General features: G+C 38.8%; 1 protein-coding gene across 2 annotated transcripts in view; it reads right to left on the reverse strand.

Annotated features, from left to right (window-relative positions):
- The window catches only part of srpk1b (SRSF protein kinase 1b), a 90,859-nt gene that overhangs the window by 55,517 nt on the left and 15,919 nt on the right, over positions 1-19,423 (reverse strand). The window lies entirely within an intron of this gene.

A 19,423-nucleotide genomic window follows, 5' to 3' on the forward strand; every position in this document is an offset into this window, starting at 1 on the left:
TGACACTTGCTCTACCCAGCAGGAGTCAGAGAACACGTGCAGCATGAGCAAAACATGAACAAACAACGCAGCTGTATTGGAGCAGATTTCAGCAGTTTACATCAGACAATCACTTTATCACTTCCTTGCGATGATTTATACTTTGCATTAGAAATGGTACCAGAGAACGATTTCCCACAACACTGAAAACACTGCACATTAAGAAATAACTTGCACCCATTTTGTTCTACAAGACCATTAATTCCAGTAATAACTGGCTGACAGATCGGTTCTGTTGCTGTTTAAAGAAATACTCCAGCATAGACTTGTGCAATATAACGTCTCTACAGGATACTATACTACCAGGATGCACAATGATGTTTAATAGGATAAAACTGGCCTACAAAGCATCAAACCTGACGCTTTACAAATAACATTCATGGTGAAAATTACAAAGCAATTCGATACACTGCTTTGACTCCTGTGTCATTTAAAGGTCAGAGTCGTTCATACACTTTGAGCAACAGATGAACAGTGAAAATGTTCGCAATATAGACATCAGATCCCAGATGTCTGAAAAGCTGCCTTTTTTTTAACCGTTTATTGAGCATTACTGCAGAGAGTCACCTAATCCAGCCACTGGGGTTACATAAGCGTACTCTTGGTGCCAGTCTCAAGCCCAGATAAATTAGAGAGGGTTACGTCAGGAAGGGCACATCCTGAGAGGAGATGCAGAGTATGTTGGAAGGAGAATGTTGAGGATGGAGCTGCCAGGCACACGAAAACGAGGAAGGCCAAAGAGGAGATACATGGATGTAGTGAGAGAAGACATGAAAGTGGCAGGTGTGGTAGAGAAGGATGCGGAAGACAGGGAGCAATGGAGACGAAAGATCCGCTGCGGCGACCCTTAATCGGGAGCAGCCAAAAGAAGACGACTGCAGAGAGTCACCTAAAATCAGGGATGAGAATGAAAAATATTTAAAAAGTCTGGAAAAACCAGGGCGGGGCCCATGGCCCGGGGCCCAGGGGCTAATGATTTTTGGCTTTTTTTTTTTTTTTTTAACACCCCAAAACCATTAATTTTATCAGCAAAAAGTTGCAATTTATTTGGAAATAAATTCCCCTTCTTGGTGGACTCCCAGGTGAAAATGATTAATAATATGGTACAAGAGACTTGTTTTTAATCAATTCACATTTGATGATTTCAAAAAAATCAATGCACCTTTTAATATAAACGAGCTCGACAGTATTATATTTCTGCATTTTTGCTATTCATGTCTTTGAATACTCTAATCCTTTAAAATGAAGTGCAAACCAGAAAGAAGTTCAATCATATAATTCTCTTCAGCTTTCTTCTGATGTTATCATGGTAGCAGGAGCTCTTGCATATTAAGCAGGCAACATTCAACATCACTCATCACTTCCCTTTCAACTGTCGTGTGTACTAACTAGGTTTTATCTGGACAGGATGTTGTGGAATGTAATACAGATACCATATGGTCAATTTGAAGATCAAGATGGTGATTTTGAGTTGAAGAACAGGCATGTACAATGGGCATTACATACTGGAAAATTTTTTTAAATCAAAAACTATAAGTTCATCTCGGCCTAAAAAATTTGGGCAGATGCTCCCGCGCGGCACATGCAAGCAATTCCCCCTCCATCCCCCTATGAAATGAGCAACAAGGAGGAGAGTTATACACGGTATCATACCTAAAATTTTATCAGAAATATACATACAATACTATGATTCTCCCCAACATGCTACATTAGATAAGCTAACCCCATTTATAAAAGATACACACTTATATATGATGTGTATTTGACATATGTGATATATATGATGTATATTCATACATTGTTACTTTACGGAAATCTTCAATAAGTTTGGTCTTTTCATGACAGCCTGTTGTAGACCTAAATATAATGCACATGAAATGACACTCCTCACCTCAACATATCCTTTACAATCATTTAAGCCACCATGGGAAATGCTGAACTCACTGCTGCAAACAGTACATCGCACGAAACTGTCATTATTGTTGACCCTTATTAGACAGGGAGATTATTACTACACAGGGATATTATTATTAGACAGGGATATTATTATTATTATTATTATTAGACAGGGAGATTATTAGACAGGGTTATTATTATTAGACAGGGAGATTATTAGATGGATATTATTATTAGACAGGGAGATGATTATTAGACAGGGAGATGATTATTAGACAGGGAGATGATTATTAGATGGATATTATTATTAGACAGGGAGATTCTTCTGTGTAATCTGAGGTGAAGTGGGTTTTGTACTTTGTTTTTTGGGGCACGTGCGCGCTCTCTCTCTGCCATGCCGATCCTGTAGGCTGCGCTGACTCAGCTGAAAACTCCGGTCCTCGAGAAAAGAGATAAAAGCCCGCCCACACTGAAAGCTGATTGGCTTATTTTGCTGAGTAACCCAATCAGGATGCTTTTTGTCTGGCATGCGCGACAGGAACAAGCACACAGCAGTGTTGCCACATTGGGCGGTTTTAAGTCCATTTTGGCGGGTTTTGAACATATTTTGGGATGGAAAACGTCAGTATCTGGCAACATTGCACACAGTCTCCCTCGCGCGCGCACATTCCAAGATGCGTGATGCAGACCTTAAGGTTGCGTGCGCGCACGCTCTTGCTCGATTCTATCAATATGCAGGAGACTCCCGGAAGTTCCGGGAGACTTGGGATGTCTGCGTTATAGGGTGACCACAGATCGTTAACCATACACCCCCCCCCCACCGAAAATTTCTCAACAGATTTACATCGATCTCAAAAACGATCATTTTGGTCTGAAAAAGTCGGAAATCCGCCGATCGGCGGAAAATTCTCATCCCTGTAAAATCCATCATCCAGCTGAGTTTTCTCCTGCCACTGCCAGCCAGCAGTTCCTGACCACACATCTGATATTATTATGGCACCTTCTGTCACTCTCCTTAAACATGAAATGATGGAAATGCTTCCTCACCCAACATCACTGCATGCGCTCTTGTGGTTGAATGGACACAAAGCCCCTCAACAACACACCAATATCGAGTGGTACTTCTAGTCTTCTTGGTAGAGTAGACGCTGTTATAGCAGCTTATAACAACTTAATGGCCAACTTAATCTAAAATAAACATGGCTCAATTTTGGTCCAACTTTACATTTATTAATTTGGCAGAAACTTTTATCCAAAAGAATCTTAAACTGAGCAGACCAGGTGAGAGTAATGGGTTATGGTTCTTGCTCAAAACTCAAAAGTGACAGCAGTGGAATTCAAACTCTCAACATTCCGATCATACCCCTTTTCGACCAACAGGGAATGGGTTCTTGAACTGGTTCCATTCAGAATTCTTTGACCTGTGGTGCCAGCTACTGACCAGCCCACCAGTTTTGAGCATAACTGTTGTGATCAAGGGTGTGTCATGAACAGAGAGCGTTGCACAATTCACAACAGAAGTAAACAGTAGCAGCAAGATGGAGGAGCGGATCGATTACTTGCAAGGTTTTGATCTGATACTGCAGATATTTTTCTTCGTTCCATTTTTTCCTGAAGATGCATCCTTTTCCATTTAGCTCTCCATTGCTATGCTCTGCTTCCTCTCCAAATTAATGACATGCTCACTGATGTCACAATTTGTGCTGGAAAAAAACAGCTATACTTTAGTTCCAACTTTTCAGATTACAAACCAATTCATTTTTGGTCAAAATGCTCCGCACGGTTCAAAATTTAGTGCGCAAACCAGAACAGAACCCGTTCCCTGTTGGTGGAAAAGAGGTTTTAGTGGTCTAGATCTGAGCCACCATTGCCCCAAAGCTTTACCAGGGTCTTAAGCAACCAAAATTGCTTAAAATTAATCCAATATTAGAAAACTGGATAAAACTATATAGGAAAGGTTTTGGTACAACTGTATCTTAGGCTACGTTCACACTGCAGGCTGAAGTGACTCAAATCCGATCTTTTTGCCCATATGTGACCTGTATCCGATCTTTTATTGACAATATGAACGACGCAGATCCGATTTTTTCAAATCCGACCCAGGCCGTTTGGATATGTGGTCCTAATTCCGATTCCTATCCGCTCTTTTCATATGCGACTTCAGTCTGAACCGCCAGGTCGCATTCATCCGACTTACACGTCATCAACAAGCCACAAACGTCACTATTCTGCGCTGAAGTAGGCGGCGGGTCTCTCAAAAAAAAGTTACAACAACATGGCGCATAATCACGGGCGCAGATAGAGGGTGGGACTCGTCCCACCCAGATTTAAATTCGTTCGGTCCCCCCCACTTATAGGGAGGAAAAAATGTCTATGCTGTCTTTCTTTGCATAAGGCAAACCTCACGGAAAAATCAAAAGACTAATTACCATTCGGTTTATTGAGGTGCACGGCAGTGTATACATAGTTGCAACAACTCACATAAAACAAAAAGACTGATATTCGGTTGGTTGAGCTGCGCAGACTGCACAGGTTGCGAGCTCAAGCTTGGTTGCTATGGTTACTAACAACAAGTTTGACAGGCATATCGGGGTTGGGGTTGGTTTGCTGGCAGCTTTGTCCCCCCCCAGTTCAAAAAACGTATCTGCGCCCCTGCGCATGACATCAATGCGAGGGACGCTTCGGGCTGTGAAGGTTCTGAATCTTCTCAATGGAAGGACGCAGAGGTTAGGGAGCTGATTTCCATTTGGGGGGATGCAGCTATTCAAGCTAGATTGGATGGGTCATACCGCAACCGGGCGGTTTTACTTCCGTAAACACTGGCCATGCTCACTGCGTGTGACGTCGTCGTATCCTGCAATGCGCATGCGGAACACTTTTAGGTCGCTTTTCGTTCATACTGAGGATCACATACAAGTCGCATATATTTGTTAATGTGAACGACCTCACAAAAAAATTGGATTTCACAAAAAAATTGGAATTGAGCATTAAGCCTTGCAGTGTGAACGTAGCGTTAGATGCATCTTCAATCCCGTGTTTAGTGACAGAACTTAAATGGTTACCACATGGAAGACGCAACCAATTTATCATCTGCTGCCTTAAGATCTGTTGGAAGCAAGAACTGACATTTTGTGCACAAATCAGAGGGACACCAGTAGAACGAGACGTTAATTACATTTTGCAGACGCTCCTATCCGACGTACAACATGCCCAGTAGGGTCAGGTGCCTTGCCCAAGGGCACTTCATCCCTGCTGGTCCAGGGAATCAAACCAGTGACCTTTTGATCCCAAAGCTGCTTCTCTAACCATTAGGTTTTTGGCTACCCCAACTAGCTTCCCACTCTTCTTAGTACAAGAAAATGATTTGAAATATGTTACAGATACAGTGGCTACATATGAGCATGAAAAGAATTGCAGCATTTCTTTAACTCTGTGAAGTTTATTTGATAGACGTGGACTGAAATGAATTGCGCCAATTGGTTCAACACCACTGTATAATCTGGTCTAAGAAGGAATGCCAATTTAGGAAAGTTTCCAGGTCACAAAAAAAAAAAAAAAAAAAAGTCACATGAAAATCATAAATACATATATTACAGGACATAAGCTAATAAATTAACCTTACAATACTATTTGCAGCATTCCTTACATAACAACCTGCCCAAACCTGGGTCAGGTATCTAACTAGAACACCATACGTGAAGGAAAAGGCTGGATGAGTTACAGCACCTTTTCTCCCGGAGGATCCTGTCAAGATAAAGTAACTTTGAATTTCTTGTCAACAAACTTGTGTCAGACGTGCTGTGCCCAGGCCAAAAATAAGAAACACACCGGCTTTGTCCTCAGTGTGGGCCATATAGCACGATTGCATAACAGACCTCCTCAGGGCAAGAGGCTCAGCCGTCTACTGTGACAGAAGGCAAAGAGAGAGAAACAAACACCCGGACACAAAAAACACACTGTCCCAGAAGTGTGTGAGCACCACTCAGCTCTGCTAATCAGCAGCCAGGGCCTGCATCCCAATTTTTACCACTATTTTGAGCTCTCTGACTCAAAGGACTGCAGTGACCCCCATAAACATCTGTGCTTAAAATTCAGTTCAAAACTGGCTAACCAGTGTCACTGCCATTTAATATGAACATATTTGCCTCTTTTCCCTACCATCAACATAGTAAGTACATCTCGCTATAGGTACGCGTTTGTCCCTGACTGAAACCTGATTGTCAAGCAGTGCCCCAAAGGTGAACAAAATCATACAAAGGGACAGTAGTTGCTCAAATGGCGAAGGTCGGGGAGCTCAAGACCCAGTACTGCCAAGCCCTTGAGCAAGCTGTTGCAGGTCTCATCGTTCCCTGTCTGCTTCAGGGACACTGCTGTATCGTGGTTGACCCTGCGCTCTGACCCCAACTTCCAAACAAGCTGAGATATGCGAAGAAAACAATTTCACTGGGCTGCATGACAAAGGCTGCTTCTTCTAAAGTCATTAGCTCGCCCACCAAGCAAGCAAAAACACCAGTGTGCTGCCCAGTCCCATATTCTGCTGCAAGCATAGAAATTCCTGCATTTGACTTTGCCCAAATTCATTATCCTTTCCCAAGAATAATTTCCCCATTCTGAATAAGTTGAGAGTCATCCATGCATTCATAATTTATGCTTAGCCAGTTGCAGGTCTCATCATTCCCAGTTTGTCTCGCTTGTAAGCACTGTCCTTCAAAACATCCAACCCATGACACAGAACAGGTCTGTGGAATTTACTAGTTCAGCCATTTGGGTTTGTCACTTTTCCATATCGTAATGGATTTACATAAAACAAACCTAAATTCAAATATGTCATTTGTTCCTCAGCTACTGGGTTTTGAACTTTCAGGGTCCTGCTCTGTAAGACACTCTGACCCTGTGGGCGAAGAGTTCATTGTGGATGTGCCCACTTCATCAGCACAACACAAACTCAGGCAAAGCAATTTATTTCTCTGATCATCCTTTTAAAAAGCTGTGACGAAAATCAGTATCACAGATCTAAATAAACGGCCTGCTGGGGAAAACTAACATGCGACTTAAAACGTGCTAACACACCTTGTGTATATCCAGCATTTTGTTCATGTTTGTTCTTTATGAAAAAGTGACTTAGTGCAGCACATTCATGAGTCAAATTTGAATGGTAAACTATGTCAAAGGCAGATGTAAAACTTGTAAGCTCAACCAACACAGTGACTACATGTCCACTACAGCCATGGGTTTCAGAGGTCATAGTGGTAATACAGAAATCACAACCCACCCTGATCAAATTATACTTTTTGAATCAGTTATTAACCTGCTTAATTGGATAATTGACCTAAATGGGTTTAATCAAAATCTCAATCAATCAAAAACACATCGTAAAAAGAATGACAATTAAAAAAAAAAAAAAAGCAGCTCTGCACGTGGAAACCCCCCAAAAACCACTACACCCAACACCAACAGTTAGTTAAAAATATTAAAAATGGTGTACATTTAATAATGAGCTTGATATAAAGATACCAGGGCTCGAAATTCATACATTTTTTCACCAGCCAGCCGGACTAGTTACCTTCCAAAGTAACTAGCCAAACAGAAAATCAACTCGCCAAAATTCGTTCATGTATGAATTTTACTTCTGTCAAAAATAACACAAAAGAGAGTAGTTACCATTGTTCATGACTAATGTGCATTTATTTCAAGACCCGAGCTGTGCTCACTCTAGGACCCAAATTGTTTTAGCGAAAAGTGCTAAAGACTCAAATTTTTCTTTAGCAATTTGCAATTTCGCTTGGCAAGAAATGCTAAAAGAACAATTTTCTTTTTAGCAAAGTAATACAAACTTAAGCTTCATCTGCCATGGTTTGAGAGTTAAAGGCCATTTAGAGGTCCATGGTAACCCAAGGTCATGTATAAATTTGAACTGGCCAAGTTGGCCTGGCCAACATCAGTGTCGGATCTGGCCAAAATCAGTGGCTGGCCTTGCTAATGTATTAATTTTATTTTTTATTTTATTTTCAAAATTCTATTTTAACATCTCAACCACTGGTATTGCCTCGTGTGTTTTTTCATTATTGAGATGTGTGTGGTTGGGATTGTGTGCATGTTTGTGTGTGTTCATGATTGAGATATGAGAGAGATTGGGATATTGTGTGTGTGTGTGTGTGTGTGTGTGTGTGTGTGTGTGTGTGTGTGAGTAAAATTGGGATCCGTGTGTGCGCGGGGGGTGTCTTTATGGGTAGGATGAAGGGAGCTCAGGGAGTTAAAATCAATGGTTGTTTCTTATAAATTAATGATATTCACCATTAATTTCTCAAATGAAACACTTGCAGTCAAAACTTTGAACCATGTGCGTCAAAACGCTCTGAAAACAAGGTACACTTGGTCGATATATCCTGGTTCATCTGTGAGTTCTTCCAAAGTTCTGTCAGGGTTGATATTATGTAGAAAATACGTCTTTAGAATGGTTATATCCTGTTTTTATCCCTAACTGAGAAAGCTAACAGAATATTCTAATATGTTCTCACTTTTTAGATAAGTTTTTGTCATACATAAAGTCGGATAATTTATTTTAAACCTCGCTATAACCTTGTTCACTAATGAGCGAGAATTGCCGACATTATCAGCGCAACTCGGAAATTGATCATTTTATATGTAAGGTCCGATGCTATTGGAAGATGTAATTTGAGGTCAACCAATAAGAAGCTTCGAAACTCGGGGACATTGGTTATAAACCAAAATATCAAAGATGGACACGAAAGGTACTGTTTATCTTGAGAAATCGCAATTGTTTGATGGATTTTGCTTAAACTTTAAATGACTTTTGCATAAAATGCGAATACAGATGATTTTCTTTTCGCAAATTGGAATAAAACGTCGCAATTTGCGGACGTGCGAGCGGCTAGCGTGAGCCCAGCCGAGTATTTTGATACTGTTGTTAAATACATAAATGAGAACAACACAGAGCACCATAATATAATCCAAAAAATAAAAATAAAAAAAATGCCAGATGACTGACCCCTTACTAGTTCTTTTAGGAACCAATTTGTCCATTTCCATTTTTAAATTTGTCGCTGAAATTGACTGAGCTCGCATGGTAGCCTATGCAACACCAGTGATTGCACGAACTGAGTCAGCACTGTAAACCGAAACTAGAAAATCTTCCCGCAAGTTCCTTTCAGCACCGAGATGTCGCCCGGGAATGGTTGGCGAATGCGTGACGTTATTGTTTTTTTTTCCCCCCTTAGGCAGCCTCTCAAGTTACTGCCTGAGGGACCGGGAGAAAACCACCGGGAAATGTTTTAAACAAACGCAACAAACACAAAACAAACGCAAGTCAGCAGATGACCATGAAATACTCGATAGTTACAATATAATAATTATATGTATTTCTCACAGAATTTTCGGAGGTATATCGAGTATATTCGATATATCGCACAGCCCTAGTCTGAATCTTCACTTCATATATATTTTTTATTTTCAACTAGCCAGCCGGGCTGGCTAGTGACAGGAATTACCCGCCAAATGACAAATTAAGTTGCCTCAGGCGACCGGACCACTGCGAATTTCGAGCCCGGGATACGCTCAGTAATTAAAACCAGACTGAGTTTGTTGATTCCCCCCCCTGAGTTAAAGGTGTCGATCACATCTGAATACTGTAGTGAGATTCTCAAACTGATGCAAAACATAAGCCAGTGATTTAAAAAAGTTTCAGCGAAAAAGGAGTAATATTACTGGAGAGTGCCAGTCTCTGGAACAATCACTCAAGCAGCTCACAAAAACACTTTTCCTGTCCTCTTTTATGACCCAAATAAACCACCCTTTATTATTTTGACACTATTTTTTCTTTCACCTCTAATAAAGTAACCTAAAAGTGCTAAATATAAAGCAGCAGCATTATCATTTCTTAAACAGCATTTTAAAAATGTTTCAGCCCCCCCACTACTGAGCAGAATGAAAAATGTATATCATTCACACTCTTGAGACTCAATTCACCATTGTACTCGTGTGTGCTTTGTGTTTTCTTTTAGCAGGAAAACATGGTAAATGTACTTCTTGGATTCACTTGCAGTCTGTTCTAAGAGCTAAATAATAAAGATAAACATGTATTAAAGTTTACTTAATCTATTGACACGGCGTGTATTAGTACAAAGTATTTCAGAGTAATTAAGCTTTGTACAATGTGCAAAAGAAAACAATATGCTTATTGAATATTAAATGAAAATTTACCCATTTACACTTAGATATAAAATCACTCAAGATTCATGATCATTATTGTTCAAGGTTTCCTCTCACTTCCTCGTTTGTTGTCATCCTTCATGCTTGAAGTACACAGCATATTTAATAGGTTTCAAGGTAGAGTTTTCCTTTAAAGATACACTTGTAGCACTACCACATATTGCCGTCGAAGCACGTTACGCAACGTAATATCTGCTCAGTGGTGCTCACTTTCCATCTTTGGAAGTCTAGTCAGAAACTGTATAGAATCTGTACATAAACCAGCCACTGACTGCAAATATACATAATGTATGAAACAATGATTTTACAAAGTGACATAAATGCAGTCAAAGCTCATTTTAAAAATGCTATTGCAATCAGAAATTGATTTTAATTGGATACTCAAAGCCAAGATAAAAACCTGGTGTAATATTGCCATATTACCTTACATTTACACAATAATACTGTGATATTTTGCTACAGAAATCTCATAAGTTGGCTTCTTATGTACATTTTTTTTAAAATTGAACTTTAAAAGATCCAGAAATGATGATCACTTGCCTGTAGGTGGCGCCAAAAGCGCAAAAAAACCCACAACGCCCGTATAAGTGGAAAAATCTGCATGCCATTTCAAAAAAAACAAAACCAGGCTTATGAAAATATGTTTAACGGATGAGGTAATGATGGTTAGCGGCTATAGGTAAATACTGATAATTTACTCCTATTGTTACTTGAAATAAGAAAAAAAAGTCAATGTTAAATAGGCAGCTTGTTTTGCTTTACACTGGTGTATCGTGCCCATCTTTGCAGCTTGTTTCTGTGCAATGGAATGATTTCCAAACACGGGTAAATGACAACCCAGAATAAAAGTGTGAGGAAGGTTTTTTTTTTTAAACCATCCACACATTTAATATTTGAAATGCAAGACTACAAGGAAACATGCTTATGCTTTTATTGCAATATTACAGATACTAGGAGTAATGGAAACCAAAATGCAAGCAAAAGTGGGTGTTAATTTGAGGAAATGCATTTGTTTCTAAAAGAACAAGAGAAGGAGCAGTGAAGATTTGTGCACTCCATGATCAAGTAAGATGTGCAGCTACAAACTACACTGGTAAACAGATCATTAAAGGATTTTCACAGGTAATAAACACTTGCTCAATGTTATTGGGTACATTTAGATATTTTGCATGTTATCGTGTGTCATGTACAGTGGACGGGGGGGAATTCTACACACCCCTGTTAAAATACCAGGTTTTTGTAATGGGAAAAAAAAAAAAAAAGAAACCAAAACCAACAGGCAGAACTTTTTCCACCCTCAATGTGAAATTACAAAGTATAAAAATTAAGTGCAAAAAACCCCAACATTTTTGGGGGAAAATATGAAAGAATAAAAAAAAGTTACAATAACCTGGCTGCATACGGTAAATACGCACACCCTCCTATAACAACTGGGGATGTGGCTGTGTTCAGAAAGAACCAATCACATTCAATTTCATATCAAAAAGTAACTATACTCCAGCTGTCAGTAAAATTATTTCACATTAACCCCCAACTAAAGACCAGCTGTTTCTGTCGGATTTTGTTCACAGTTGCTTGGTTTCATCCAATTGCTGAAGCCATGGTCCTCAAGGAGCTTACAAAGTCTGTATGGTATCTCACTTGTTGAAAGACCGACAGAAAGAGAGGTCCAAAAGAACTTACAAAACATTAGATGTGCCACACAACACCATGAAGGCCATCATGAGCAAGTACGGGAAAAAAAAGGGGGAGCACCACAATGACATCACCAGGAACAGGAGATCCACCAAAATTTACAAAGAAAAAAAAGTTGCATTGAGGCTGGGACAAGACCTACAACATTAAACAAGCTGCAGGAAGAGCTGACAAGTTCTGATTACACACTGCATGAGACAACAGCTATATACAAGCCCTTTCCCACACACACACAAAAAAAAAGGCATCCAAGCCCAACTAAATCACCCCAAACCATGCAGCAAAATGTGTTCCAGTCTTAAGAAACCAATTCCAAAAGGTATGTTAATTCTATAATTTCAAAAGCTTTGTTTGGCACACACACACAAAAAAAAAAAAGCACAACACCAAAAGAAAACCATACCCAAAGTGAAGCATGATGGTAGCATCATCATGCTTTAAGGCTGCTTTCCTTCAGCCAGAACTGAGACTTTTATCAAGGTGGAGGGAATCATGAATGGCTACAAATAACAGTCAGTCAATTTTAATGCAAAACATTCAAGGTCTGTTAATACGCTGAAGATGAAAAGGAATTTCACCTTTAAGCACCGCAATGCCCCAAAGCATACATCCAAATCAACAAAGGAATGGCTTAACCAAAAGATGATCAGTGTTTTTTTTTTCAACAGCCGAGCCCAAACCTGAATCCAGCTTAAAAAAAAATTATAATAATAAAAATAAATAAATTCTTCTGTGGGGTGTCCTGAAACAGGCTGTGCACAGGAAATGCCCTCAACATTTGACAGTGTTTTTGGAATGAATGAATGGAGGGGGAAATCAAGTTAAGATGTGCCATACTGATAGACTCTTACCCAAAAATACTGACTAGTGTAATGAAATCAAAAGGTGCTTCAAAAAGTATTAGTTCAGAGGTGTGCAGACTTATGTAACTGGATTATTCTAAGTTGTTGTTTTTTTTTTTTTGGGGGGGGGGGGGGGGGGGGAGTTTCTCACTTAATTTGTATACTTTGCAGTTTCACATTAAAAGGTGGAAAAACACCAGACATGACTGATCTTAGTGTCATACTTCACAAAAACCTGGCTTTTTTAAAAAAACAGAGGGGTATAGACTTTTTATATCCACTGTAGCTAGATAAGGTAATGGTTTTGTGTGAAACTTCTGATCAAGTCAACCATCTTGGATAATGTAAAGTGAGAAACTTGATTTGATAGAAATGCAACAATCATCAATTAAGGTCACATGTAGAAACTATAGTTCATATTCAGGAGTTAAGCTTAAGATTTAAGACAGTAATCGATACAGTATTTAGACAATCAGATGTAACGACTTGCGTGTTCTATACAGGAGAGAGCATCAAAGTAAACAATGGGATAATTTCTTAATTTCACAAACTAGGAGAAAGGTTTTTGTTTGTTTTTTGATAAATTGATTGGTCAAATTTTCATTTTAGCATTCTGGGAACTACAGCATGCACCCCATAGCAAATCTGAACAGGCGTCTGCCTGCCATTAACAGCCATTAACAACCAAATGCATCAACAGGCACCATTAAGTCCATATAATAAATGGTTCAAAGAGCAAGTGCTGGTAAAGTTACAAAACAGTACCTTTGTCAGAGTAAAATGACATACAAGATAAGCCAACTATTCTTCGTGTTCAAAGACTTCACATGACGCTATTTGCATGGTGTTGCGTAAAGGACCTGCAGTAAAAATAAATTTTTTTAAAAACCCCAACCAACCCTGGGCAACTTCTCCCAAAGACACCCAAATCAGAGCCAAAATACCCAACAATACAAGTAAGGAAAACAAACAAAACCTCAGGATTGATTAATCTCTAAATAAGAAAAACTTCCAGACTATGAACATTCATCATGGATGTAAAAATGCTTATGCTTGAGAATACATTAATTTATTATGTACATGACACAGGCATTACAATAGTACAACCCCAAACCAGAAAAAGCTGGGACTTTTTGTTGAAATTAAAACTGAAAGCAATGATTTATAATCTTTGATCTGTATTGTACTCAAAACTAGACAAACCCACATTATTTGATGTTTTACCTCATGAGTGCCCCCCACTAAAATAAACATTTCAATTTTGATTCTTGCAACATATTTCAAAGAAAGTTGGGACAGTAAAGCATTTACCACTTTGTAATGTTGCCTTTCCTTCTCAACACTTAAAAGATGTTTATGGAGTGAAGACACCAAGTGATTAAGTGTTTCAGGTGTTATTTTGTCCCATTCTTCCTGCAAACAGGTCTTAAGGTGTGCAACAGTACAGGGTTATATTTTTCCATTTCAAAAATCTCCACACATTCTCAATTGGGGACAGAGGGGACAGGCACCCTCTTCTTCCACAGCCATGCCTTCGTAATGTATGCAGAATGCAGTTTTGCATTGTCTTGTTGAAATATCCCTAGAAAAGATGTCATCCTGAGGGCAAAATATGTTGTTCCCAAATCTCAATGTACTTTTCTGCATTAACGCTCCATTACAGAAGTGTAAGTTACCTTTTCCAAGGGCACTGACACAACCTCATACCGTGACACACCCTGGCTTTTGGACTTGTTGCTGGTAACAACCTGAATGGTCCTTTTCATCTTTGGTCCAGGGCACACAGCATCCATTCCTTACTCAAAAAAAAAAACCCTGGAATACGGATTCGTTTGACCACAATACACGTTTCCATTGCGTAAATGGTCCATCCCAGATGCCTCTGAGCCCAAAGTCGTCGATGGCGCTTCTGGACACAATTAACATATGGCTTCTTTTCTGCACAGTTGAGTTTTAACTGGCATTTGTGGATGTAACTGTGTTGTAGTGCGCAACAAAGGTTTGCCAAAATTACTTCTAAGCCCATGTGGTTATATCAGCTATAGATCAATGACGGTTCTTGATGCAGTGCCGTCTGAGGGATCGGAGATCACAGGTGTTCAGATTAGGCCAAAAAAAAAAAAAAAAAAAGTGTGTTTCCGGTAACCCGACCAATCGAGAATTTCCGTGTCGAAATTGCCGACCGTAAAGTTATTACAAATTTCCCTCGATATTTTAGTGTAAGCGGCGTTAGTTTGTCATAATTTTTTGTTTCAACACATTCAAGTTGTGAAACAATAAAAAGTAAAATGTTTCGCCACTTCTATCAGCCCTCCTGCATAAACATGGAAGCGCACTTGTATACTGAAGGAGGAAGGGAAAACTGAGCCGAGGCGCCATTTTGAATCCTCATTCAAGGCTGTAATGCAAATTGCTTCCTCTTCAGTATACAAGTGCACTTCCATGGCAGGGAAAAACACTACATTTTGCCGCCTATGTAGTCCCCTATTTATACAAATAGGAGTCATTCAGGATTCAGCCATGTTTTTGCTCGGTGGTTTTGCTCGACCCAAGTTCTACAGTAGGCTAGGCTAGGCCGTCTGCTTTTAATGGAAGTAGCCTAGGACGTTATTTTCATGTTATTTCTTGATAAGGTGTTTTCACGTTATTACATGGAAATATCATGAAATAACGTGATAAGTTCGTATCATGAAATTACGTGATGTTATTACATGATAAATATATTGTAAAAACGTGATAACTTTGTTAACAATATCTTTTCATGTAATTACTTGATTCTAAGCTAATTTTTGAGTGTGGCAGCAATACGCTTCCGTAGATCATAACTCGAACTCTCGCAATATTTTTTTTTATTCGTTTAAAGATTTAAAACACTTATTTTATGGTGTGTGGTATAAAGGATTCTGTGCCAAAATACTATTTTGTAAGATGTTTACTTGTGTTAATTTTTTCGAACAAAATTAAAAAAAAAAAAATTAAAAAAAAAATTTTCCTACCTACCGACCTTATTTTAGTATTTCATGTTACCTGAAACACACTTTTTTTTTTTTTTTGGCCTTAGGCTTGTGCCCTTGTCCTTTACACACCAAAATTCCTTCAGATTCTATGAATTGTTCAACAATATTATACACCACAGAGGGTGAAATAGCCAAATCCCTTCATATCTTTCAAAGAGGAACATTGTTTTTAAACATTTCAATAATTTTCTCATGCATTTGTTTCCAAACTTGCAATTCTCAGCTCATCTTTACTCCTCAAAAACTAAGCCTTTCCTGGATACTGATTTTTGTACCAAATCAATGATTATAAATCACCTGTTGACATCACCTGTTTCAAACCGCATCAATACTTAATTGTTTTACCTCATTACTAGCCCTAAGCTGCCCCATCCCAACTTTTTTGGAATGTGTTGCAGGACAGAAATACAGGAATGGATGGATATTAACAAATGAAATGAAGTTGACCAGACACAATATAAAATATCTTGGATTCATACTGTCTGCAATGAAATACAAGTCAATTTTGAAATCACTGCTTTATTTTTTAATCTGTATTTTCCATACTGTCCCATCTTTTTCTGATTTGGGGTTGTGGATATTAAAATAATGCAAATAATAGTAATGAACTTTATATGGATATCTTTTTGCTCTTATAGTTTAAAACTGAATATCATTCAAATTATTTTTATGCCGTTTTGACTGACTGAGCAAACTGCAAATAACTGCCTACAAATAATGGGCTGCTCATGCAGTTACTTCATACTTTTATTAGTACTTCATACTTTTTTGTTATCGTATGACTTGCCGTGCAAACTTTATAATCAGTATTTCAAAAAAAAACATTTTGAACGATAATACAATTACTGAACTCGTTTCACAAAATGTCATGATCTGTTACGGTCTTGCAAGCAATTATTTGCCTCAGCGTTTGGCAAATAATTAATTGTTTGCTTGCCACTAACAAATCTCAATATTTTGGTTCAGCCTCATCCAATAATTGCTTATTATCTACAGCATCCTAATACTTTTCTTTGCTTTATGACTTTAGAAAAACATTGCCTGACATTTTACTCAAGTTATGCTTTAGAAGCTACAGAAATTGGGAAGGTACAGAACACGGTCCAGGATCTCCAATCAAGCAACAAATCTGTTTTTAAATAAATAAATAAATAAATAAATAAATGAATGTGCCTGGTATGGCTCCGTAACAAATCAGTAACCAAATCCAAACTAGTCCTAATCCAAAAAGCCCTTCCAGGTGTGGGGTTGTTTCGGAGCTGTACCATGCCACGCCACATGCATGCTTTACTTAAATCTGGTTTTTAAACAAGTTCTGTGAGGAAAGAGAGTGTTGTCCCCTTATTTTGTTTTTTAAGGTCTGCTCCAACCTTTATTCAAATCACACAAGTCTGAGCGAGGCGGTGTCCGCCCACTTCCAAATGAACTCTACTGAGAATCAGATTCGACTCACCCATATGCAGTGAATCAAACACGCGGTTTTGCTGGTCATTGAAAGTGGCTAGAAAGAAACCACTTCTCAATAAGAGCCATAGAAAAGTATCACAGCGCACCAGTGAAGATTTCTGGTGTAATAAGACCAAGCTCAGGAGGCTGTACTTGGACAAGTTTCAAAGCGCAGGGCTCGACATTAAGGGCTGCCCGATTGCCCGGGACAAGTGAAACATGCATTCGGGCAAGTGGGATATGTCCCAGACATGCCCGACCAGGCAAGTTGGAATGAGCATATATTGTGAACTAGCATCCCCAAAAATTGGGCTTTTTGATCTTTTTTTCAGTTCCTAAAAGCATCCTTCACTACATATCCACCATTATGCCTTAGCGGTTTTCTTCGTCTCGGTTTCATTTACTGCTTTGCAAGTTATTCTATATTCCCCCGCTGTTGTAGTATGGTACACGTATTGTTTATAGACCCCTTGTGCATGATGTCACACATCACGTGATAATTACAGGTGGGGTCAGACAGACACCGTCTTTCATGCAAGCAAGGCTTAATCTGTCTTCAAGATGGTTAATTTTTGCACTGTTTTTGCTTGTTCAAACAGAGAAATAGATAAAAAGCATTACCATCTCCTGCTATCAAGAAAAAATGTTAACAAATAGAAGCGAATGCTTCAAGAACAACGAGGAAATGGGTGGTTAAAGAATACGAAGAGAGCAGGCAAGCCTGAAAACTCCAGAGAAATTCACAATTGTATTTAAAATGTATTTTACAAAAACAAAGTCGGAAGCAAGTATGGCAAAGTCTGCTTAAGAATCTCGTTTTATTTTTTTCTGCTTGCATTCGAGTTAGCTCCTTCATGTAAGTGGTTGATTTTCTTAAAAGGTGAAGCCGCTTCCTTATTCTACACAGAAAACCCAGACTGGTTTCAAACAACTCTGGCATTTAAAAAAAAAACAAAAAAACCCCACACCTCAACAAGGAGCGACATGAGTGATATATCCTGAAAGAACAGAACAAATTAAGAGCAGAGAGAGCTGGAGTTTTGTTTCCGTTATCAGAGGAACACAGTCCTGTGCAAAATATGAATATATCGGGGGGTTTATCATCATCCACCTCTATGTTTATTTAAAAAAAATTTAAATTAAAAAAAAAAAAAATCCCACACAACCACACACCGCGCTGCATCATTACAGACCAGCTACACAGATTCAGTTGCAGGTTGCCAGGTCTGTATAAAACACCCAAGCCTACACACTAAATTTTAAACTCAAAACATCATCCTGTCTGTCATGAGACAATGCCTTTTTTTTTTTTTTAAACCTAGAGATGGATAACAAAAAATATATATCCTCAAACTGTACTGTTCAAGAGTCTTGGCACCCTATTGTTTTCTTCATACAAAGTTTGTAATTGATTTCTACATTATCAAGTAATGAACCAACAGTCAGAGAGTTCTACACAAACACACAATTTTACAACAGCTGCATGCATGTGAAATGGAAATAAATCGACTAAGGCAGGAAAAACTATTTTGGATAAAATTGTTATTGTCCATTACAAGTAAAAAGTAACCAATAACCAAACTTCAACTCAATGTGTGATCATTTCATGTTGCAATTCACAACTATTCTATGGTTTTCCTCACAAAAAAGAAGGGGGAAAAAGGGGGGGGCAAACTGGAAATTTACCCCCACTTGCCCCCCCGGGCAAGTGGGTTTAAAAATTAATGTCGAGCCATGAAGCGTCATGAGTGGTTCAAACCCATCAAACTGAACACTAGCCATACCTTAATTAACACTATCCCTACAGTGAAATATGGTGGCGGTAGCACATTCTGTAGACGCTTTTCATCCTCAACAGAACCTGGGCTTCTTATTAAAACTGAAAGGAGAATGGATGGCGCAAAACATGTAGTGGAGCAGATATTACAAGAGAACCTGCTTCAGTACAAGACAGAAACAGGAATCTTCACCTTTCATGCAATGGTCCCAAACACAAGGCCAAAGCAACACAGTGGTGGTTAAAAACAAAAAAGGTGACTATTCTATAGTGGCCAAGTCAAACTCCAAATCTGAATCCCACTGAAAAACTGTGGCCCTAGCTACATTTACATGCAAACTTTTTTTTTTACATCTGGAAAGAATTCATTTTGATAGGTGATTCCAAAAGTACCATTTCCATGATTGGATAGAAGTGCATGCGTGTGTGTTTACATGCCCCAAATATACAACCAGAATAGGATTGACATGTACACAATCCCA

Source organism: Neoarius graeffei, chromosome 26 (assembly GCF_027579695.1).
Source record: "Neoarius graeffei isolate fNeoGra1 chromosome 26, fNeoGra1.pri, whole genome shotgun sequence".
Lineage (NCBI taxonomy): Eukaryota > Metazoa > Chordata > Actinopteri > Siluriformes > Ariidae > Neoarius > Neoarius graeffei.